Source organism: Engystomops pustulosus, chromosome 5, assembly GCF_040894005.1.
Source record: "Engystomops pustulosus chromosome 5, aEngPut4.maternal, whole genome shotgun sequence".
In the NCBI taxonomy this organism is placed as follows: Eukaryota; Metazoa; Chordata; class Amphibia; order Anura; family Leptodactylidae; genus Engystomops; species Engystomops pustulosus.
This window is the reverse complement of record NC_092415.1, coordinates 193,313,472-193,339,009: the sequence shown is the minus strand read 5'-3', so window position 1 is coordinate 193,339,009 and position 25,538 is coordinate 193,313,472. Positions and strand designations below refer to the sequence as shown.

General features: G+C 42.3%; 1 long non-coding RNA gene across 1 annotated transcript; it reads left to right on the top strand.

Moving 5' to 3' along the window:
* The first annotated feature begins 702 nt into the window (after positions 1 to 702).
* LOC140133684 (uncharacterized) lies at positions 703 to 17,121 on the top strand. The gene is made up of 3 exons (XR_011855936.1): positions 703 to 952; positions 12,128 to 12,250; positions 17,024 to 17,121. It is a non-coding gene; the product is annotated as an uncharacterized lncRNA (long non-coding RNA).
* Positions 17,122 to 25,538: the final 8,417 nt, after the last annotated feature.

Genomic DNA, 25,538 nt, shown 5'->3' with positions numbered 1-25,538 from the left:
GCCCTGAAGGTGGACTGATACCCTGTAGCTCTATAGTGAGAGCTGAGGCCTAGGAGGCCTGCAGTAAGAGCATGTGCTCTTAGATATGATGCTCCTCTGTCAGAAGCTGGATCCTAAGAGAGTTTATCACTTCCTGTCCAGGGGTTTTGTTACTTCCTCTGGTCAGGTGGTGGCTCACTCCCCAATCACACCCCAGTTTACAATTAAGTGCATTGAGGCATGTCATTGGATGATTACACATTAAATAATATTAACTCCTGCCTATCCAGGCTGCACAATTACCTCTATGTGTACTGGATGGTACAAGGGGCTTATTCGCAACTACTCCTCTGCCCATGCATTGGCAGGGATGTTGCAGATCAAATCTTTGATGACATCTTTACGTGTTTTCCTATTGCATTGTCACATTGCGTCCACAGTTCAAGTCTTTCACAGTTTCTTTTCCCATTGACATCACGTTGCTGTAATACAGCCCAAAGTTTATGTCAAGAAAACATGAGGAAAAAAAAAAAGTCATTAAGATAAGTAGTGCTCCACGTTTCATCTGAAACCTGACTGGTTATCTGAGGGAAGTTATCAGATCTCTCTGCCAGGCACAATAATTGATAATACTGGAGTAACAGCACTGAGCGGCCGGCCATAAACCTGCACCGGTTAAACATTGTCTAAAGACTCACCCGCCCATTCTAGTGACAGCAGATGATGTGACAACACAGTCAGTCACTCATCGGCCTAGATGCCTCCAAGAAATACAAGTTTTTAGTTTTTTTTTATTATACCCAAATGCTTAAAGATTGCAGATACTTTGGTGCCTTTATATTAGTCTTGATCAATGCCGTCCTAAGGACGAGCCATGGGGATGGATTTCAGTGTGGCCGCGGGGTCTCGGTGCCGCTGGATAATGTATGTGACTTCACCGATCAGTGTGGAGATGGCAGTGATGAAGTTTCATGTAAGTAGAGCATTAGAATTATTTTATTATATATGTTATATATTGTTTTTGACTTTATATTTAGGTTTCAAACAGGAATTAAAAGCAACACATTTTTTTCCTGTTCCCATTTTGGCCAAGAATGGTAGAGAACAACTAAAAAGGCGCAAAAAAGGCGCAAAAATGCACCTACTCTGAGCAGGTGCACTTCCAAAAAAATTCACTTTTCATGACTAAAAACAAAGATTTTCGCTTTCCAATGAAAAATTATCTCTCTGCAACATGAAAAATCCTTCTGCTCAGTTTTAAAATGTAAAATTTCTCCAGTAACGACTTCATCATTGTCTATGGGATCATCTCTGGGAGTGATTATTGTCTTATTGTACAGATCTGAGAATATTATCAGTCTCCATTTCATGTAAATTATAATAAAAAAGGAAAGACTCATTTCAGCAAGAATTTTTTTTTTTTTTCCATCTCTGTCACTTTTAGTCCCTGCAGTTACATCACAATGATAGTTTTTGTGCAGAGATGACGCCCTGAACGTTCTGTCACATTTTCTCAGTCTCCTTTCATTATTGCTCACAAATGAGATCTAATAATTTGAGACAAATTTGGCGCAAATTTAGGCGCAAATGAATCGGACATGCGACAAATCCAAAACGCATTTACTAAGGCAGAACTAGATACATCATAGATCAGGAGCCAAAAAGAAGAGCAAACCAGGCGCAAAAACAGACGAACCTGAGACCCCACTATGATTAATGTCCCCCTAAGTGTCCTCTGAAAAAATAATTTTTTCAGGAATTTCTACTCATCACTGTTTAACAACCCCAATTGGTACCAGCACTGATCACGGTATATATTTTTTAAGTGGCGCCACCAAAACCGGCAGTTGCATATTAATGCCGGTTTCCAGCATTTATAGGGTTGACATCGACGATCAATGCTGGCAACAATCGTGGCAGTTACCGGCAGGGTTGAGTCTAAACAATGAAAACAAACTTTGGTCTGAAGCTCGGGTTTCAGGACCTGCACGGGTAAAGGACCTCAAGATAAAAAAAAGTTTGTGTTCAGCCTTACAATAATAATTCATACAATTTTATTTTGATATTTGTTTATGTTCATTGTGTAAATTGGATGAGATTTTTACGAAATATGGCTTAACCGGGGAAAATTTATGTTAAATAACAAATTAACATATTGGGGTAGATTTATCAAGCTGTCTGAAAGTCAGAATATTTCTAGTTGCCCATGGCGACCAGTCACAGCTCCCCTTTAAAATATTCATGAGCACTGGTAAAATGAAAGCTGAGCTGTGATTGGTTTCAGACAGCTTGATAAATCTGCCCCAATGTATAAAATTCATTTCGGTGTCCAGACTAGGCGCTTCTGTGTAGATAGACTGAAATACAGACAGATATGAGTAAATCTTTTCCTAAGACCACACCTTTCAGAATACCGCCCTTGGAAATCCAGTTCTGCATACTGGCCGAATAAAGCACAACGAGCTACGTACAGACAAGAGTCTTCTCATGGACTGATAGTAGATGAATATCTTCATAGTGGTTAAGACATGAAAGGCAGAGGAAAGTATAAGGTTGTAGAGTTTTACCTTTGTACAAAGTTATTCATCATTAAAGGGGTCATTATAGGAACCCGGCCGCAATGTAGGTGAGCTGTAGTACCTGACCCAATGCAGTGCTGTATGTTTCAAATCCTGGACAACCCCTTGCTTGAAACGCATTTCCAAATCACAAGCATGTGCTTAAAGAGGTTTTCTGGGACGATTTATTGAACAGCCATCCAAAATATATTAAATTATTGGTGTTTTTTGTTTTTACTAACCATAACATTGGGAGAAAAAGTTTTACTTACTTAATGGCGCAAATCCCGAAAACGTCGAAAAATCCGATGAAAGTGCTGCCCAAACCCTTAGTAATTAAGCCCCACCTGTCCATTTCCTTTCAAAGTATAATAAAAAATATAATTATTGATAATATCCAGGATTAATAATAATAATAATAATAATGATAATAATAATATACGGGTAGACGGAGTAATCCATTTTGTCTCCTTCTGATCAGTATAAGTTGTATACATTGAGAAACTCAGGATGGAAAGCAGGAGTATAACTACAGCAGGAGAAGCCATAGCAGCTGCTATGGGGCCTGCAGTGTCAAAGGGGCCCTTGCATCTGGAGGATTGGATGTGCATTTGCTGTATGTGCGTGTGGTATGTATATACTTGTTGTGCGTGTATATGTTGTATGTCTGTAAATAGTGTTGTATGTATGTGTGTAGTTACTGTATGTGTATGTGGTACCTATATACTTTTTGTGTGTGTATACGTTGTATGTCTGTATATACAGTAGTACTGTATGTATCTGTGTAGTTACTGTATGTGTGTATATGCAATTTCTATATGCTTTAAGGGTGTATATGGAACTGTACATATTTGTGTATGTGTTGTATGTACATATGGTGTGTATATGAGTGTATAAATGTGTGTGATTGTAACTCACATGTGTTAGTATACAAATATTTATAATTTTTTAAGGGGGAAGATGGATCCCATTCAGAAGACTGCTAAGCGGTCCTTCCTCTCCTAGCTACACCACTGATGGAAATACATCATGCTGTGTCTTTCTATCCTGCTCCTGCTCCTCTGCTCAGCTATGTGTACACTTAGCAGAGGCCAGTGGAGGCCATAGAAGACGGATGCAAAGTCCCTCCCCTGGCCTCCGCTGAGTGTATACATCAATCAGCAGGTTCATATAAGGGAAAAAACCCTGAACATCATTCATCCTCCCGGCTCCTGGCTCGTCTGCTATGGCTCCGGCTGCTCCGTCCTCCTTGGCTGTGTGCGCGCGTCCCCGACACCTAGGGCGCGCGCCGCAGCTTCTGCAAATTTAAAGGGCCAATGCGCCGCTAATTGGCGCTGGCCTTTTCCCCTTAATCTATTTAACCCTGCCTCTTCCTGTTACCCTTGCCGGATCTTCGTGCCTTGCGCCCTTGAGAAAGCTGTATTTGATGCCTTGTGCTGTTCTTGAGATTTCCCGTTGTGACCCTTGTTCCGTTTCTGACTTCGCTCCTTTGCCGCCTGCCCTGACCTGTTGCTACGACTCTGACTCCGATCCTGTGCTGCCTGTCCTGACCTCCTGCCTGTCCCCGACGACGAGATTGCCCGCCGTTTCTGTACCTTGACCTTGGCTTCCACTGCGGACAAGTCACGCCTGTGGAACGACCTGGTGGTACCACGCCGCAGCAAGTCCAACCCGCTTTGCGGCGGGCTACCTCTAAGCCTGACAATATCCTTAGGGAAAATATCCTTAGGGAAAAAAATGCAGTGTGAACCCTGCCTAATGAGTATGAGTTCCTCATGACTCTTTCCTATAAGTCGGATGTCAGGGTCATTGGACTTCAAAATGTTCAATCTTTTTGATGTTCTTGAGTCTAAGGAACTTTACTAGAAGAATAACCTTAACTTCGTTGAGTTGAGAAAACTTGTATTTCATTGCTGCCGTTTCACAGTGCAGCACAATGAATAATGCAAAAAAAAAAGGTTAAAAGAAGTTTGGCAAAGTCAGATTTGTATAAATCATGTAGAAAATAATCCTGCATTAATGTTATGCTACATTAGAATACAAATGGATGTTTCCCAGTAATGATTTAGACCCGAGCCTGAGTATGAAGCTTCGCCCATCTGTTAGTCACCGATTTGGACTTCCAACTCTTTCTATGTCGAATATGTATTTTCAAGGAGAAAATTATTGAAAGAGGTATCACAGTTCAAGCACTCATAATACGGAACCTCATTACAATAAAGACGCCTTAATACACTTTATCGGTGACAAGTGGCGAGGACTTATGGTTCCATACGTGATCTGTTAGCCTCGGGCGGCTTTATTTATGAAGTCAATTCCCATAAAATAATTACACCTTAAGAAACGCTTTATAATGCTATTAATCAATGGAAAGATGGAACTCTAAAGTGCAGTTTTGTTGGATAAGGACAGTAATATAATAGATAACTTTTTTCAATTGAATAATAATGGGGTGGATGGAGGGGAGTGTTTACAGATATCTTGCGGTTTCACCTTACTGGTTCTTGCCATCAAAAAGTATTCACACATAAAAAGATCCTTCTGTTGACTGTGTGGAAAAGTATATGAAACTAGAATTGATATTCTTGATATGCACCTAGGGGTGCTGGTCCTGAATTCATCCCCAACACCAATTCCCTACCTAATAGCCTTGCAGACCCTAATGGTAGGGGACTACTAGTTAACAATCCCTAATCTAAACATGTGATCAGAACAGAAGTAAGATGAACATAGAGACAGACAAATAAATACACAGACACAAGATAACTTAGCAAATGCTCAGGAACATGGTTTCAGATCACTTAGGGCTTAGGTATAGGTCCAGGTTCTGGATCATGTTTGGTGTACAGGATTCTGTATTGGACAGGATCCAGCTCAGAACAGGCTTGGGGTTCTGGATTAGGCTGGGGTTCAGGTTTCTCGTTCATGGAAGGATCCAGGCTTGTTTTAGGCAAGATCCAGGCTTAGGTGTAGGTTCAGGATTAGGCTGGGGTTCAAGGTTATGGATCAGGATCAAGATGGAGTTCAAGGTGCAGGTTGAGGTTACAGGGTTCCAAATCAGGCTGGGGTTTAAGGTTCTGGATCACGCAGTATCCAGGCTCAGGTACAGGTTTCAGGTCAGCAAAACACAGTACTACAGTACACAGTGCAACAGTACACAGTACAACAAATGACAGGAGAAAGTAAAACCAGCACTGAGTGAACTGAGGATAAGTTATTTAAGCATTCCTGGATGCTGCCCTCACAGCTGTCTTGCTAGGCTATCCATCAATCAACCAACCCACACCTGAAAACACAAAGCTCAGAAACAAGATGAAACAACCCAGCTTTCCACATAACAGAAACCCTGCCCGGCCAAACAAATCATCTCTGCAAGGCAGCTGTCAATCACAACTGAAAACTCTGCAGCATGAATCCATTCAAAAGCTTCTGACAATAGTGTTTTAGATTACCTACTAGCGGATGTTCAGCCTGATCACCCCCATACACTCTTCATTCAGAGCTCTGCATGTGTTGGATGTTTCTCACTGCAAGACATCTGAAAGCTAAGTACTGGGTATGTTAAAATCTAAGAAACCATCCTTCCACTGACATCATCTACCAGGTAGAGTTGGTTCAAGCCCATGCATGTATTTGTCCATTGATATGTATGCTGATATTTTTGAAGGAAGCAACTGCCACCTAATCCACGCATGATACATAGTTGGTCTTATGAGACTCCACAAATTTAGCTCTTTTATCTATGGGCAAATGTTAGTAAATTTTCGTCCAGCAAAAAACCCCTAAGAACCTTATACTTCTCCCAATCCCATAATGATGCCTTTTGGATGGTGTTAGATGTGATACACTTCCTGCACTCATCTTAACATAACAGGAAGTGGCTGGGAACTCTCATTCAGCCAATCAATGGCCTCAACAGCGGCCTATCTCACCGATGAATGGACGGCCTCAGCTATTTCTGCTATTTCAGCCATTGATTAGCTGAGCCACTTCCTGACAGCTTAACCAATTAATGCCCTTAACTGGGCAGTTTGAGGCAATTGAGCGCAGCCGGGATCTAAAAGTGGTAGAGGTGAGTATAAGGGTTTTTGTTTTCTATCAAAGAGGTTGGCCACTTTTGAATAAATATGTTCCATTAGACGTGTCTCTGCATGTAGATGTACCTGTATCTTTGCCTCCTTTCAGAACATCATCCTTTTCCTGTTCTCACCATGTTACTTTCTGCATACATACACAACTTACTGTTTCTCTTCCCTTTAGTCCATTCTAATGGCTTCACCCACTGTGCTTCTTATTCTCTCTGTCCATCCTCTCTGACACACACAGGAAGAGGGAAGTAGGAGGGAGCAAGATGAGTGATAATCTCCTGCTGCAGCTCCTCCTATTCATCAGAGCCCAGATATGTAAGCAAATATTTACATTAACGTTTGCAGACAGCACTTCAGTAAGTAGCAGGACTGCTGAATCACTTGATGAACATTCAGGGATTATTACAAGGCAGTAAAGGCACATGGATAACTTATGAAAAAGAGTGGCCAGCCCCTTTAATTCTTAGAAGCCCCATTGAGACTGACTTTTTAACACTTTCATCAGAAAGAAATCCCATGTTGGCCAAGCTTTAATAATTTTCCTAAAAGTGATTGTTGAATCTTTTCCATAGGAAGCATATAACTTTTAGTTTGATTTCTCGTCTTTCTGGCATTGATCAAAACATTTGTGATTCCATCATTATAAATGCCTCCCCCCTGTCAAACCTCAGCAGCGAAATCCTGATTCTGATACATCTTACAAATCACTTGTCTACACAAAAGCAAACCCACAGATCTTATCTAAATGCTAAATGTGGTATTTATCAGAGAATATATCAGACTATTTTATGCTTTCCATTTTTACGTGTCTCAAGGGCACTTTAGCGAATGCAAAATCACAATGAAAGGGCAATTTAACCCAAGCTCCATAACGGCTCATCATGTTTACAGAGTACAGAACCAAGCATCTAGGCAGTAGTGGATTATAATGTAAGTGGTTTGGGCGGCTACTCGGGGCCAAAGGCTTCTAGGGGGCTCATGACCACCTGAACCAACTGCCAAGTTTGATACTACTTTTTAGAGATAATAAAATCCATAAAATCCTCAATCAATCAACAAACAAATATATACCTTTTAAGGTCTTCCAAAGGTCCTCAAACTGCAGAACTAAAGGTGGACAGAAGAGATCCCTCTCCTTTCCAAGCTAAGTTGTTTCTAGTACCATATTGTGATGTACATAGATGTACAAGGGGATGCACATGCCATATTTGGTCCAGTTCATCTAGCCATTAATACCTCTCACTTTCCCGTAGACTTATCTTGTATGATTAATGAGATCTTGGGAATGTCCTACTACAAAGGCTGCAGAGGGACTCTGGCTCGGTAGGGGCGTAGCTATTAACAAATTTGCAGTGGCAGCGACTCCAGGATCTTTTAGGAGCTTCTCTCCATTTTTAAGACAAGAGATAAAAGAAAAGATTAATATCCCGTTCATGGAGTTATAGTCAATATCAGCCCAAGGCCGGATATATTTTTGGCATCGGTATAGCCAGGGGATCATATATGTGACTAAATAGGTTCTAGCATTCTTAGAAACAGAGATATAAATATCTCTGAATGGGACCATTTCAAATAGGTCATGTCTGGTATCAATGTGATCCTTGGATTGACCTGGATCCTAGGAGACCAGAATCCTGACCCTATGCCTTCCCATTTAGAAGCTAGAACTCCTCCATGATCCTGGATCCTGATACCAGGTAGGAGGGTCCCTAGAGCGCTAGAGGGTGTGCAGGGGTGTGTCTGCACCTATTATAATCAGAGCACCACTTGTGACCATCATCTTACCTGGGGGAATGATTCACCATCACAAGTGCAGGAAGGATCATTAAGTGTGGACTACCCGTCCCCATTAGGCCCACACAAGGTAACATACTGCATGCTGATACTTGTAGTCCTACACTTGTATTTGAACCAACTGTGTGTATATATATATATATATATATATATATATATATATATATATATATATATATAGACAATATATATTTGTCTAGTTGCCCTTAAGGCAATAACATATAAAATTTAACCTGTGTTGCTCTTTTATCTCGATCCACAAATCCCCCCGTCCATGTCTTGGTTATATACATGCTTACCGGGTTGATTCCTCACCCTATATAATTCCATTACGGATCAGGCTTTTATTAAATCAGAACTGGTGGCAGCTTATTGAGTTGATAAGGTTATTGAGTTGATAAGGCTAATGAAAAGGGGTCTTTCTGCCATTCAGGGTCATCATATTTTCATCACTCATATGAAGGCATTAAATGGCATTACATAATTAGACATGTAATGGCCCACAACTTTCATACAACCCGGGCCCTTTGGCCATCTTAATCTGCAATCTGCAACTAGGTATATGTTCCAAAGTGAATCTGGCAGCAGTGAGTACCAGTGTTTTCTAACTTTCCTAAGCCATTTTTTTCCTTCATATACACAATGAATGCTGTGTAACGGAGGTCATGCATCTTCAAAAGTTGTTGGCCAAATGATAATTTATGCATCCGCTACTCCTTCTGACCTTACTGTGCACATTTACTTACCTGGTCCAGTCGCGATCCCGCGGCGTGTTGTCCGACGTGGATTCGCTAAGGTCGTGCACCCATATCCACCAAGTGTCGCTGCTGCGCCGAGGTCCGCCAGAGTTCAACTGCTTCTTCCCGGTGCATTTGAGTGCTTGATCTTGTGACACAAAACGTTTTTTAAACTCCGCAGTTTATCCGAATCCGTCGGGTTGATGGCCACGCCCCCGATTTCTGTCGCGTGAAAGCCAGCGCCGATGTGCCAAAATCCGATTGTGTGCGCCAAAATCCCAGAGCAATTCAGTGAGCGGTTCGGACCCTTAGTAAATGAGCCCCACTGTGTTTGTATGTGTTATCATTGGCTAAAAGAGAATTAGCCACTAAAAATGAGCAGGCATCTGGAAATGCAACATACCTGTTCTTTTCCCCCTATTATTTCTCAAATTAATTTCAGACTGATGTGACATGCACATTAGAATGTGAGCAGTTCCTTCCAAAATCGGCAAAGTTGATAGACTCGAGGAGGACCTTAGATGCAACATTTCTTCTTAATAGATGTCACTCTTGTGCATGTGGACTCTCCATGTCATAACTTGAGTAGTTGTGTTATAGACCAGTGGTGGCGAACCTATGGCACGGGTGCCAGAGGTGGCACTCTGAGCCCTCACAGTGGGCACTTAGGATGTTGCCTCAGCACAGAATACACCAGACAGGACTTGAGGGATCCTCCTGCAGGCCCAGGTAGCCCAAAACATGAAGCATCTTGGTCTACCTGAGACTGCAGGAAGAGAAGGTGAGGACATGGTCAGATTATCATTGGAGCCTTTGAAGCTCCTGCACTTAGCCCCACAATTTTTCATGTTCAGGGAAGCTCCAGTGGCAATCTAAATTTTCCCACCTTCTGTCAACGATATTGATGTCCTCAAGACCCTTGAAAGCTGTGGTATAGCACGGAGCAAGAAGATTTTAATAATTTAATTCTAGAATTGCCGTGTTGGCACTTTGCAATAAATAAGTGGGTCTGGTTTGCATTTTGGGCACTCGGTCTCTAAAAGGTTTGCCATCACTGCTATAGACTCAACCCCATTACAACATTTTGGCCTGTCGATCTTCCTTAAGCTTTATTGGGAATGGTGAACAAGTGAAAACATTGATGTTTTTGCTTAAGTGCCTCAACTTTTTGGCAGTTGAGTCGACTTTAATCTCTATTTTTGGGTTGGTCAAGGTGGAACTTATCACCCTGTTCCAGTTTTGAGATCTACATTGTCATAAAGCATCATAGCCTGAACATAGCTTAGTTTGTGTTTGATGAATCTTACCAAACAAATTAAAATGGCTGCTTAAAGTTCAGTCCCTGAATTATTGTTCTAAAATCAGGGCGGAGATAGAGGGGCAGATTTACTTGCCTGGCCCATTCACGATCCAGCGGCGCGTTCTCTGCGGTGGATTCGGGTCCGGACGGGATTTATTAAGGTAGTTCCTCCGACGTCCACCAGGTGGCGCTGCTGTGCTGAAGAGCATCGGAATACACTGGAATACACCGAGCCGGGCTGAGTGAAGGTAAGTGCAATTTTCGCAACACTTTTTTTTTTTTAAATGCGGCGGTTTTTCCGAATCCGTTGGGTTTTTGTTTAGCCACGCCCCCCGATTTCCTTTGCGTGCATGCCGGCGCCGATGCGCCACAATCCCTTAGTAAATGACCCCCAGAGTGCCTTAGCTTCAAATACATATAAAAATTTATCATAGTTTCCCTTAGGCCCACATGTTATTGTCTTCTAACATTTGAATTAGAGATGTAAATGTAAAGTGTGTTTTCAATGTATTTAAGAACGCTACACCGAAAATATATGGCCAAGACCCATTATCTATGGAGGCAATATGATTGGTGACATGGAACATATCAAATGGACACAGGAAACCTAAATTATCCCATATCTGTCCACTAAAATGTTTATCTTTCAAACTACAGATCATCAAAATCAGAATTTTGTCAGAAAAGTGAACATCTGGTACAGAATAAACACATGGCTGTCCTTTCCTTCAACTTTTGCTCCAACGCATAGAAAACATTAGCTGCGGGAAAGCAACCAAACAAACATGGCGACCTGTGGAGAAATGTAGGAAAACAAAATCACATACCGATGTAGGAAAACATTGGCTGGGAATGAAGAAGACCACATACCTTAGTGATTCACAAAGTTAAGGGATATACCGGTACTCGATTTTAGATGAAGGATGAAACAGAACAACAAAAGGACAGCTGGTCAGCAAACTTTTAGCTCCAGTTCCATGTCAGAACATTTTTTTGGTGAAGAAAGACCAAACCCTTTTCATGTCCCCTTTTTGCGGCCAAATAGACATCAAATTGGTGATCCACCATCTAGGAGGTCTGTAATAAGTCTCTTATGGAGCCAACATGGTGATCAAGGTGGTGGACTACTCATGTTCAAGACATTGGCCAACTGATACTCATACCGAACAATGTAGTAGGGAGGCATGGTGTCTGAGTGAGTAGCACTTCTGCCTTGCAGCACTGGGGTCCTGGGTTAGATTCCCAACTAGGTCAACATCTGCCAAGAGTTTGTATGTTCTCTCCGTGTTTGCATGGGTTTCCTCCCACACTCCAAAACATACAAGTAGGTTATTTAGATGGTGAGTCCCACTCGGGACAGGGACCAATTTGACAAGCTTTGTGCAGCGTTGCGGTGTAATATGTGTGCTCTATATAAATAAAGAATTATTATTATTCTTATGTAGGGATAAAAATGAATGAGGTGGCACTCACCAATGCATGCGATACTTTATTCTCCATTGTGTTTTGCGATATGCAAGGGCTTCCTCTGGCCTCTCTCATACAGGACAATGTATTATTTATAGCTGTTGTATTTGGTCAGAAATATTTCACTAGATACTTATACAATTGCTTAGTTCTGAGGTTGATGAAATTTTCCCATTATTCTTACATTTCATATTTTTTCCATAGGCTCCTTATATGAAAGATGCGACTTTGAGACAGATTTATGTGGCATGACATCTGAAGGATGGGTCCGAACCAATGGTTTAGAAGTCGGAAGTGCACTTTTTCATCCAAAAAATAATATTACAGGTAAAATAATAACTAATTCTATTATTTTCTAGTTTGGACAGTGCAGTTCAGTTTCTAGAGGGAAGTTAGACTTCTAGTATAATATTCAAAGGTGAAGGAGTCTTCCAGCAAACCCCAAAGTTACAAAATGTATCATGTCTTTTCTCTTCAGAAACATCTCTCTCAACTCCCTTATCCCCCCTGCCTCAGGAATGAGGGAGGGGGGACAAGGAAGTTGAGAGAGATGTTGGCTGTGTGTGAGTTGCTGAATATCACTCGGTGAGTCTTCTGTGAAGGTGCGAGCACCTGCCATATGGATTTTTTATTAAGAAAAAACCATGGGGCACAGTATAAATACATCAAAAAGTTTCAAAATAGGGTCCACCAGATAAATTTATCCTAAGGGCCCAACCTCCATCAGAACTTTGGAAATAGATCACAGTAACCTCCAAATGGTTCTGTATTTGGTTAGACTTCTGGAGACAGCTATTGAGTGAGGGTCTGGGCCCTGTAGAGTATCCTCTGGTACTCTCCTGGGCTACAAAAATACATTCTGGAAAAAAAAATGTTTCCCTTTATCCAATCCTGAAAACAATTTTTATCCTATATGACTTTAAAAAGAAAAACACCAACTGTAATGGTTAACACTGGACTTAGGGAGGACAGATACAACAGTGAACACTAAAACTTCAGCCCACTCCTGCTTGACTCTGCGTATCCCAGGCGATAATGGACAAGCACAAAGATGGTCCCTCACTATGCCAAAGTGCAGACAAAAAATATGACAAACAAATAAACAACAAGAAAAACAACAATCTAAGTCACAACTGAGGTAGTATATATGGTACAAAATCACATACACAAAAGGGTAGTCTAAAATTAGAGCCAAATCACATAAACTATAAGTACTGAAATATAGCAATGTAGTATGGACAGTATAGCTAGCAAAAAATAACCAGTGAATAGATAGCCCACATGGGGTATTTTTCAGAGTAGGATGTCTGCTCCTGGTAAAAGGGGAGGAGCTCTGAGTACGTTAACTCTCGCCCAAACCAGGACAAAGCTCACAGAGATCCAGGTGTGGTACATTCATGCAGAAGCCCTGACGCTAGGGCACTGTTCAAACTGCCAAATAAATTGAACCAGAACAATTCAGTGGCTTTTCAGCCTGACTGTGTGAACACAGGAAGACTCTGACACAGATGTAACACCAACCAATGGAAATCCTCCCAGAAGCAAACTCATACATCGACTATGTATTGTCATTATATGACCTGATGCTATCTTGATTAGTTCTGATAACATAATTTCAACAACCGTTCAAAGTCCAGGAACAGATTCTATTACTAATATCCATTTACTAAATCATTAACCTAGGCCTGATAATTGTCAGATATTTCACTTTGAGTTAAATGGATTTCTATGATTATTTGGCGTTATTAGCTGCCTAAATACACACTGAGAGAAGGAAAAGCGGAAAGGACATACTTGGTTTCATCAATATTTTATGTGTCTGGTTTATTTAAAATCCAATGGAAGCGCAGATAAAATTATAGTGGAAAATGAGAGACTTTTAAATTATAAAATCTTTGGGTTAATTAATGAATAAAAAATAAACAAATACATATAACAATGAATGAATGAATTAAATAATACATACTGTATATACTCGTGTATAAGCTGAGTTTTTCAGCACAAAAAAATGTGCTGAAAAACGTCCCTTCGGCTTATATGCGAGTCTATTACCAAAAAAAAATTACCCACTTAAAAAAATAAACTTATATACTCACCCTCCGATGTCGGCACGGCTTACCGATGTCCCCGATGTCAGCGCGTCCCGTCTTCTTTCTTCTCCGCGGCTCCTCTTCTTTCTTCTGTCATCGACGCGGCCATGTTTTCTTCGTGGCCGCGCATACTATGACGTCAGCAGGGGCCGCGTCATAGTTTGCCCCTGCTGCTGTATACTACCGGGGGCAGTGCTGAATACTACTAGGGGGCTGCTGTACACTACTAGGGGCAGGCTGTATACTACTAGGGGCTGCTGTATACTACTAGGGGCTGCTGTATACTACTAGGGGCTGCTGTATACTACTAGCGGCTTGCTGTATACTACTAGGGGCTGCTGTATACTACTAGGGGCTGCTGTATACTACTAGCGGCTTGCTGTATACTACTAGGGGCTGCTGTATACTACTAGGGGCAGGCTGTATACTACTAGGGGCAGGCTGTATACTACTAGGGGCTGCTGTATACTACTAGGGGCTGCTGTATACTACTAGGGGCAGGCTGTATACTACTAGGGGCAGGCTGTATACTACTAGGGGCTGCTGTATACTACTAGGGGCTGCTGTATACTACTAGCGGCTTGCTGTATACTACTAGGGGCTGCTGTATACTACTAGGGGCTGCTGTATACTACTAGGGGCAGTGCTGTATACTACTGGGGGCAGGCTGTATACTACTAGGGGCTGCTGTATACTTCTAGGGGCTGCTGTATACTACTAGGGGCAGTGCTGTATACTACTAGGGGCTGCTGTATACTACTAGGGGCTTGCTGTATACTACATGGGGGCTGCTGTATACTACTGGGGGGCTGCTGTATACTTCTAGGGGCTGCTGTATACTACTAAGGGCTGCTGTATACTACTAGGGGCTTGCTGTATACTACATGGGGGCTGCTATATACTACTAGGGGCTTGCTGTATACTACATGGGGGCTGCTGTATACTACTGGGGGGGTTTGACCAATGCATTTCCCACCCTCGGCTTATACTCGAGTCAGTAGTTTTTCCCAGTTTTTGGTGGTAAAATTAGGGGTCTCGGCTTATACTCGGGTCGGCTTATACTCGAGTATATACGGTAATAAATCAACTTATTCTTAAAATTTCAAAATATATAAAACTATTTGTAACACAATAGGAAACTTACATTCTTAACATATATGAAAATAAATCAGCATATCAATAAACCCAAGAAGTAGTTAAACATTATTTTATTTTTTAAAATATAATACATCTAAATGAAAATACAAGTAACCACAGTAACAGCAAATATATTTCATTGCAGCAATATTTTCATTTTTTTTATTTAAAAACATTTGAAATGAATACTGGAGTTGTTTCTATAATAATAAATATTATTAAATACAGTATAAGACACAAAAAGCATCATTTGATAAACTTATTTTCGTATATTGTTTTCATTTTTAAACTGCAGTCTATAATATAATTGTTAATTTTGTTTTATTCTGTGATTTTTATACTTTTAAGGAGAAATCATGCTAATTATTTTAAATTCAAGGGACATTCAGAATGAACACAGCTCTTTATCCCTGCAGCTGTTTTCCATGTTAAAGGGAACCTGTCACCAGGAGACCTATTTTTAGCACTCCCCCAGTCCCCACAGAGCATAGTACATACACTGCCAAAGTGTTTTTGTATAAAAAATTGGTTTTACAGAAAAAAAGATATGTTATATTGTACATCTCATTAGCATCTGCTGTGTGACTAGGCAGTTGCCAATTGGGAGGGGCTGGAAAGGAGCAGCCCCCGACCCTTGGGAAACATGTGACCTTTTCAAATATATGAATAACTCCCCTCACTCGGGATTGGCTGTATAGGAGCAGGGGGCGTGGCTAAGTCAAGTGATGGGTGTTTTCATATATTTGAAAAGGTTACATGGAGAAGCTGTTCCCCAAGGGTGGGGGGGGGGACTGCTCCTTTCCAGCCCCTCCCATTTGGCAACTGCCTAGTCACACAGCAGATGCTAATGAAAGGTACAATATAACATATCTTTTTTTCTGTAAAACCAATTTTTTATACAAAAACACTTTGGCAGTGTATGTACTATGCTCTGGGGGGACTGGGGGAGTGCTAAAAATGGGTCTTTATTTTCTAGTTACTGTAGCTGAATGGGGTCTTGTATATTTTAGGATGAAAGAGAGTTTTTAATAGCACACATTTTGAGTTGTGTAGATCCTATTGAGGAACTTTTAATAATTGTTTTTGTGCATTATATTAAAAAAAAGATAACAAGTGTGACGTTGCTTTTAACATAGATTTTCTTCATTACTATGTAACCTAAATAACATAAAAACTTTCTTTCTGGGTCAGTACACAACAATAGCAAATATATATATACTGTTTTTTAAAAAAACTTTATTTGCATAATGATGGGGAATATGCAATTAAGCTTTCCTATATAGTACAAGGAAAACCACACCTCTTCCACTTCCTTGTATGGCAGCCCTCTTACCATCAAGCATGACTTTCAAGAAGCCTAATAACATGATTTGTGATTAAGCCAAATCAGTATATCTATTCCAGAAGGAACAGATTCCCAACTGTAGGCAGCGCTATTTCCACCTTGTTGCATCTCTTCAGTACAGTGTAGGTAACTGGTTTAACTGAGTGGGAGCTTTTCACTAGAGCCTGGAAGTAAGAGTTCTCTTTATGGAGACTTTGCCAATTAAGCTCGCCTTATAGCCGTGTGGAGACTTATAGCCATTGATTCTCCACTAGGGGATTCTGAGAAATATGCAAATAATTATATATTTTTTTGGGGAAAAAACCCTTTCCATTATTGCCTTCCAAACTCCATAACTTTTGAAATTGAATATTTAGTTTTAACCCAAGTTTGTCCAGAGGTGTAAGTACAATATGTGTGTCATTTTCCTTTTTTTAAAGTGACCAGAGATTTTTTTCCCGCACTTTATATTTTGTTACATAAAGCTTTTTTATATTACATTTTACTCAAGGAGGAAACTAACTTTTTTTGATTGTTTTATCTTACAAGCTCATTTTCTGCTGTTCACATCAGAAAATGCACCTGGGGCCCAGGCTGTCTTAAGGACCATACATTTTCTTCCAACGGATCATCAGACGTCTTGCCAGGTACAAATATATCTCGGAATTGATTTTTTATTTAATTCTTATTTATTTGACTTACAAACTGGGGCCTAGACTTAGACATCTTTGTTTGTAGCTGAGAAACACTATCCTTGATCAGGCCATTGTTTCCAGCAAAGTCCAAAGTCTTCTCCCTTGTATAGTGCAATAATCAGGTACATATAGTCCCTACTTTTTGGCTCATGGCCATAAAAGTTCATTGGGGTGTAACAAATAGGCAAAGTGGCTCCACTAGGCATGGCAGGTGGAGTAAACTGAAGAGCACATCACGTGATGCTTGGAGGAAGGGGGAGGTTCCCCCGAATAACGTATAAATGTGAGTATAAAACCGGTTGCAAACCAGGAGAAGTTTGATGCCCTTTTTGGCTGGGTCAACTCTCACCCCTTCCATCTCCATAGCAGTTTAGTGGTGACAACAAATCGGAAAGGAATAGAACCTGCTCTATAATTTGCTGCATGGCCGACCAGCTCGGTTAGACATCAAGGGCTCATCGTCTAGTTGACCATACATAATAGGAGTCAATGGCGGGCGTCAGCTAGCTGCCGTTTTTGCAACTAGATCATAGCCATAATTTAAGGTCATGTACGTGAGACCTTACACAATATTGTATCAGGGAGACTGTACATTTATTTGCCATTGTTAACCCCATTAAGTTTGAGTTAAACAGATGTCATTGAACATATAAGCAATAGGCTTCTAGCAGTAAGAAGACATCAAATTAGATCAGCTGTCAAACTTGTAAAAATTCAGTAGTCTGGGGAGTGTACATGAGAAATAATGTGGCCTTTAAGTAACTTCATTTTCTAGCTGTTTCCCCACTGCAGCCTCTATTTGTAAGGTGCATTTACACTGATGTATGTCCAATCGGCTATGGCCGGGCATACGTCCAGCGTAATGGAAAGGAGGAGGGGTGACCCCTCCCCTCTCCATAGTGGTCCACGGCGCATGGCCTGTAACAGGGGGAAAGATAGGACATGTCTTTTTTCCGTGTACGAAGCGGTACAGTGCCACACATGTGCGGCACCGTATCGCTCCGTGCGGCCATTACCATTCCTTGGGGGACATATGTACGGCCGCAAGGTTGTGGCCGAACATACATCACCCTACGGTTGTGTGAATGCGACCTAATATGCAGTTGGGTAAATACCTTGTTGTTGTGACATACTCCTCCCCCTCTCCTTTCTGTTTCTAAGCTTCTGTCCATCTTGCCAGCATGATGGAACTTAGCAGAGATTACAAAGGGAAACTCATTTTATTTGTAAGTGAGGTAGCATGAGAAGAGCCAAGTAAGCGGAGAAAGAAGCTCTTTCCTCTGTAAGTTTCTTACATTTACTTGTACAATTTATTCATGCAAAGTTTGTTGAAATGTTTGTGACAATTTAGTCTACGCTGGGTATTTGAAGGACATCGAGAAGATAGAGAATAATTTTTTTAATAAGAATTATTTAAGAAATTTGGACGTAAATTTACTTGCCAATAAAAGACGGAGTTTCCATTTGTAATATGACAATGTGATATTTTTTTCCCTCGAAGCTGAGGCTGTACTACTACTTCGCTGACGTCAGTTCTTTGCTGATGGTGGGGCTACAAATTCAGACTGAAGATCAAGTTAATGACATTTGGAATGAAGACTCAAGCCATAAAAAAGAGTGGAGAAGAGGGGTCATTACTATAAGCAGCTCGGGGCCGTTTCAGGTTAGTCTTGTATAATTTAATTTTTCTAATGACTTTGACAGAATGTTTTCAGAAGATCCAGTGGGCGGCAATGAAATAGCAAGTGCTGGGATGAATTGTCCATATGTAGGAGTTTCTCTGTAAGATAATCCAAAGGGCAATTTTGGAATCAAAACTACAGTAAATAAAGGACGTAGTAAAAAAAAGTTGAAAAAGTTGGAAAGTTGAGATTTTCCATTTTGTTAAATTTATTCTAAATCGTAGAGCACAAGAATCTTTAAAGTCAAAGATAATAAAAGTTTGAACTTTACTCCCCTCCCCCATTCACAATAGAAATTCATGCTTATCCATTCGGTTCCTTATAGGAAGCTTTGCTGGGGGTTGGAGCACTGTACAAAATCTCTAGAGTTCTGACTTTTTTATAGCTCTCATATCTAAATCCTATCTGGATAGGACTTTTCCTAAGGGGGTTGTAAAAAGCAAAGCATCTAAAATATATCTCATTTCCACTCCAGTGATGTGGCCCCCAGTGTTGTATCTATAAGGGTTGTATTGGTTGCAGTAACTAATGAGCTAAAAGTCCGAGGGGCCCACAAGCTGCTGTATAACACTTTATGATTACCTGCAATGTAAGCATTGTATTTCCTTTAAACCTTACTTTACCCTGAAATGTATGACTGCAGCCAGATGCCCCCCATCCACCCCCTTAGTAGTTTAATAACTGTAGAATGTCAGAAGTAGAAATAGATAAGTATATATAAAGTAACTGAGGCTATAGAGAAATATGCAGCTGCAATGGTTACAGTATTCTCTTTTCACTCCATTCACACTACATTTGGAGAGGATATCACTGGATATAACTGGAGTATCAACACTAGACATGAGTGGAACCAATGTTTGCATTCTGGTTTGGGGTTAGTGTCCACCTGGCCAATCATAGCCATGGTTAGATGTTAGGGGAATCAATATGTCGGATTGGATTTTTAGGCCGCTTATCCAGCATTACATCCGGATCGCTTGGATCCTCCTAAAAAGGGTGGCACCCTGCGTCATCAGCATGCAGAGGGTCACAGCAATTTAAAAGTTAATTCTGAGATAAGGAGGGGGGTTGAGTTGAACCCGGGCCAGGACCCTAAATTCAAAAGAAGTAAGGGGTCAAGTCCCGGGGACACAAACCCAAAAATGTAGGAACAAACCTGAACTTTCTAGTTCGGGTCCTATCAACTGTAAACTGTACGTAGTGTTGAGTTTTTTTTATCTAAGAGAAAACATTTATTATTGATAAGCAGTTTTCAAAATACATATGGAATTTTTTTTTGGGGGGGGGGGCATATCTTTGGGCCTCTACCCCTAATTGTTTTAAGACCCTGAAAATGAACCTGGCTCCTCGAACTACATCAAAGGGTCATTTTGGGTCATGAGCTGCTGAATGTTACTGAAGGGCATGAGGAAAAGTTGTGTGAAGCCCCAAATAAAACCTTTGCCCTAGGGCCCACTCTTGCCCTACTCTTTAGAGTAGCTACATCACTGTCAGTCTCTGAATGTAGAGGTTACAACAGTGAGTTTACAAAAATTAACACATACATTATGGGGGGTGTCACTGGTGGTCAACCGAGGCTTACTATAGGCTTCTCCTACACAGTTGAAGCCGGTGAATATAAAACCAATGACCAGCATTGATCTACCGGAACGGAGTGGAGAAGAGTCTGCCCTACTACTGACTCTAAACTTGTGGAACATGGACAATCCCTTTGAGAGTGTTGGGTAGTAGAGACCCTTTGTAATAGTTGACCTTTAGTCCAGTCCATGTTGCATTCTATGATAGGACATTAAACGTTTCGGGGCATGGTACTAGATGCCCCCCAGATGAAGAAGATCTGGGATAATTAACTCCTCCTATAATCCTGTGCCTTACGCAAAGATTATTTTTCCATTTCTTTGAGGCCTTCAGGTATTTTATAAAAGTTTACCAAAGACTTTATGCCGTGTATAAATTACTTTTGCTAACGCTCTTCCAGTCAGGGGGTTACAGTCCACAATTACCAAAAGATTCCGATCGGATTGTATTGCCGGGAGATTGAAATTACTTACTGAAGTCTGTCAGAACGTACGTGACACAAGGTCTATTAGAAAATATTAAGCTTCATTTGCCACTACTTACAATGTCTCCGAGATCTTTTCAAGCGTTGACATGTATTAACTCCTGACCCAGTTCTTAAATAAGTTAAAATGACTGCACCTTCATTTATCGGGAAAGGGAGATGAAACAATGCAAAACGTCTTTTCTCATTAAAGTTCTGTAATGATCTTAATATATGACAAGTTTAGATTAAAATAGAATTCACCGAGTAAAAATGGGTCAGGTTTTAACAATTTGGTTGCAGGGACGAGCTCTGATACTGTCAAAAACTGACATTACATGGGTCGTATAGGATCAGAAATTAGTCTATTTTTTGTAGAATTGGCACTTGGACCATTTATGGTATTAGTCTAGACCCAGTAGAGTGGTGCGGTATTACTCCTTATACCTACCTGCTAAGTAACAGAGATCAAAAGATACGACTGCTGTAGATGAGTCTGTAGATGAGCTGTATACACATTTCTTTCATCTAAATAGATAACAGAGAGGGGCACATTTACTAAGAACAGTGCGGTGTGTACTATGTGCAGTTACCTGTGTAGTGTGCAGGGGGCGCACACAGCGATAGGAGTCTCTGATATGGGTGTAACGTGGTTCTCAATAGACACAAGTATGGAAAATGTGTCACCGGAGGCAAATTCACACTTATTCAGTAACCTAAAGTGAGATATCAGGATAGAAACAGCAAGTACAAGAACAGCTGAGAGACTAACACATACAACATGGGGATTTTTTATTTTCACTATTGTCTCTTAAAAAAGAGGGAGGGTGGAACAGCACTGGTGGGTCATCATCATCATTACCCCTTGTGAATCCTCCCATCATTACCTCTGGTGGGCCATCACTATCATTACCCGTGATGGATCCTTATTAGAGATGAGCGAACATACTCGTCCGAGCTTGATGCTCGTTCGAGCATTAGCGTACTCGAAACTGCTTGTTGCTCGGACGAATACTTCGCCCGCTCGAGAAAATGGCAGCTCCCGCCGTTTTGCTTTTTGGCGGCCAGAAACAGAGCCAATCACAAGCCAGGAGACTCTGCACTCCACCCAGCATGACGTGGTACCCTTACACGTCGATAGCAGTGGTTGGCTGGCCAGATCAGGTGACCCTGGGATAGACTAGCCCCTGCCCGCGCTGCTCGGATCATTCTGTGTCTGGATGCCGCTAGGGAGAGAGCTGCTGCTGGTCAGAGATAGCGTTAGGGTGTTCTATTAGCTTACTGTTAGGCAGGAGTGATTCTACAAGAACCCAACAGCCCTTCTTAGGGCTACAATAACGTTATTATTTTTTTTTTATTTGCTTGTGGCTGGGCTTGCTGGCACTAGTAGTGCAGCTAGTACCATATTGTGAGGAATTTGCAGGGGGACTTGCTACCGTTGTGTTTAGCTCTTAGTGACACACATATCCACCTCAAACACCAAAGTGGGAAAATTTATTAGGGGTTTGATTTCAATTAGGCACAGTCTGCCAGTTTCTTTTTATTTTACGTTTATTTTTTCATAACTCAGCGTCATCTCATCAGTGTGCTTTCATACTTGGCTAGAAAATAGCCAAAGGAGAATCCAAACGGCTTACTTACGCCTACAATAGCGTTATATATATTTTATTTCTGGTTGATCTGCTGGTGGCTGTCCTTGCTGCAGTGCATATACTAGCCAATTGTGAGGAATTTGGAGTGAGACTTGCGACCGCTGTGTTTAGCGCTTAGTGACGCACATATCCATCGCAAAGACCGAAGTGGGAAAATTTATTAGGGGTTGGATTTCAATTAGGCACAGTCTGCCATTTCCTTTTTATTTTACGTTTATTTTTTCATAACTTAGCGTCATCTCATCTGGCATAGCAGTGTGCTTTCATACTTGGCTAGAAAATAGCCATAGCAATAGGATAGCATTGTTTGGTTTTAAAAACTAAAAAACACAAAAAAAAACTAAAAAACACAAAAAAACACAAAAAAAAGTTAAAAAAAAAATAAAAGTTATATAACTTTCATTTTCAAAATGTTTAACCCGAGGGCTAGGGGTAGAGGAGGAGGACGAGGGCGGGGACGTGGGCGTCCAACTACTGCAGGGGTCAGAGGCCGTGGTCCTGGGTGGGGTGAGACACCACCTGCTGATGAGGGAGCAGGGGAACGCCGCAGAGCTACACTCCCTAGGTTCATGTCTGAAGTTACTGGGACTCGTGGTAGAGCACTGTTGAGGCCAGAACAGTGCGAACAGGTGATGTCGTGCGAAATCGGCACTCCTCCAGCTCCTGCACCTCAGCCTCCTCCCCCCCAGTCTGCCCCCTCCCATGAAAATTTGGCATTTGAACCGGCATACTCTGAGGAACTTTTTTCTGGACCCTTCCCACAGTCACAAACCACTTGTCCGGTTGCTGCTGAGCAATTTTCCGATGCCCAGGTTTTCCACCAGTCGCAGTCTGTGGGTGATGATGACCTTCTTGACGTAGTGGAAGAAGTGTGTAAAGAGGTGTCTGACGATGAGGAGACACGGTTGTCAGACAGTGGTGAAGTTGTTGTCAGGGCAGGAAGTCCGAGGGGGGAGCAGACTGAGGGATCGGAGGATGATGAGGTGACAGACCCAAGCTGGGTTGAGAGGCCGGGAGAGTCCTCGACCAGAACAGGTTGGAAGAGGCAGTGGTGGGGCCAGACGGAGAGGCAGGACCAGAGCAGGTGCATCAGCGCCAAATGTGTCACGTAGTGAAGCTCCCGTGGCGAGGGCTCCCGCGGCGAGGGCTAGATTTTCAGAAGTCTGGAGGTTCTTTAAGGAAACACCGGATGACCGACGGACTGTGGTGTGCAACCTTTGCCAAACCAGGATCAGCAGGGGTTCCACCACTACTAGCTTAACTACCACCAGTATGCGCAGGCATATGAATGCTAAACACCCCACTCAGTGGCACCAAGCCCGTTCACCTCCGGCCGTGCACACCACTGCTCCTTCCCCTGTGTCAGCTGATAGTCAGCCCCCTGCCCAGGACCCTGGCACAAAAACCCCATCGTCGCCTCCACGATCCTCCACAGCATCCACCAGCTTTCAGCTCTCCATACCCCAGACGCTGGAGCGGAAACGGAAATATAGTGCAACCCACCCGCACGCCCAAGCCCTTAATGTCCATATCTCCAGATTGCTTAGCCTGGAGATGCTGCCCTATAGGCTAGTAGAGACCGAGGCCTTTCGCAACCTCATGGCGGCGGCCGCCCCTCGGTATTCGGTCCCCAGCCGCCACTACTTTTCCCGATGTGCCGTCCCAGCCCTGCACCAGCACGTGTCAGACAACATAATCCGTGCCCTGACCAACGCCGTTTCTGACAAGGTCCACCTGACCACGGACACGTGGACGAGTGCTGCCGGGCAGGGCCACTATATATCTCTGACGGCACATTGGGTTAACTTGGTGGAGGCTGGGACCGAGTGTGACCCTGCGGCTGGTCATATACTGCCGACACCGAGGATTGCGGGGCCTACCTCGGTCCAGGTCTTTCAGGCCTACTATGCCTCCTCCTCCTCCCACCCCACCTCCTCCTCCGAACTACCATCCGTGGCCATGGCGCCATCAGTTGGTAGCTCTAGGCACAGCAGCAGTGCCGTCGCTAAGCGACAGCAGGCGGTGCTCAAACTGCTGAGCCTAGGCGATAAAAGGCACACCGCCCAAGAGCTATTACAGGCCATTCCACATCAAACTTGTTAACTTTGTCGCCACCCTGCTGTGTAATCCACAAAATATACTGGCAAACTTTTACCATTTACGGATATTATTTCAGCGCTTCTTGCGCATCTGTTTACATTCCCCTCACCCGCCATATCCCAAACTTATAAGAACGCTACTACACTTAACTTGGTGCAGGCTGGGATCGAGTCTGACCCTGGGGCTGGTCATATACTGCCGACGCAGAGGATTGCGGGGCCTACCTCGGTCCAGGTCTCAAAGGCCTACTATACCTCCTCCTCCTCCCACCCCTCCTCCACCTCCTCCGAATTACCATCCGTGGCCATAGCGCCATCAGTCGGTAGCTCTAGGCACAGCAGCAGTGCCGTCGCTAAGCGACAGCAGGCGGTGCTCAAACTGCTGAGCCTAGGCGATAAAAGGCACACCGCCCAAGAGCTATTACAGGCCATTCCACATCAAACTTGTTAACTTTGTCGCCACCCTGCTGTGTAATCCACAAAATATACTGGCAAACTTTTATCATTTACCGATATTATTTCAGCGCTTCTTGCGCATCTGTTTACATTCCCCTCACCCGCCATATCCCAAACTTATAAGAACGCTACTACACTTGATCTTATACAAAAGGTTCTTAGAAGTGCTGTTTGGGGAGTAGCCTAAAGACAGGGGCTTGGATTGGCCAAAGCTCGCCTGGAAGCGGAGCGCCAGCTCCATGCCAAGATCCAACTAACATAGTTTTAACTGCAGCACCTTTAATCTACTACTAGTTCACTGCCTCCATACATGGTCCCCTTATCAAACGAGCTGTGTCAGGCAGAATTTTGGGTTGTTTTCATGGCTTCCACAACAAACTTGTTAACTTTGTCGCCACCCTGCTGTGTAATCCACAAAATATACTGGCAAACTTTTATC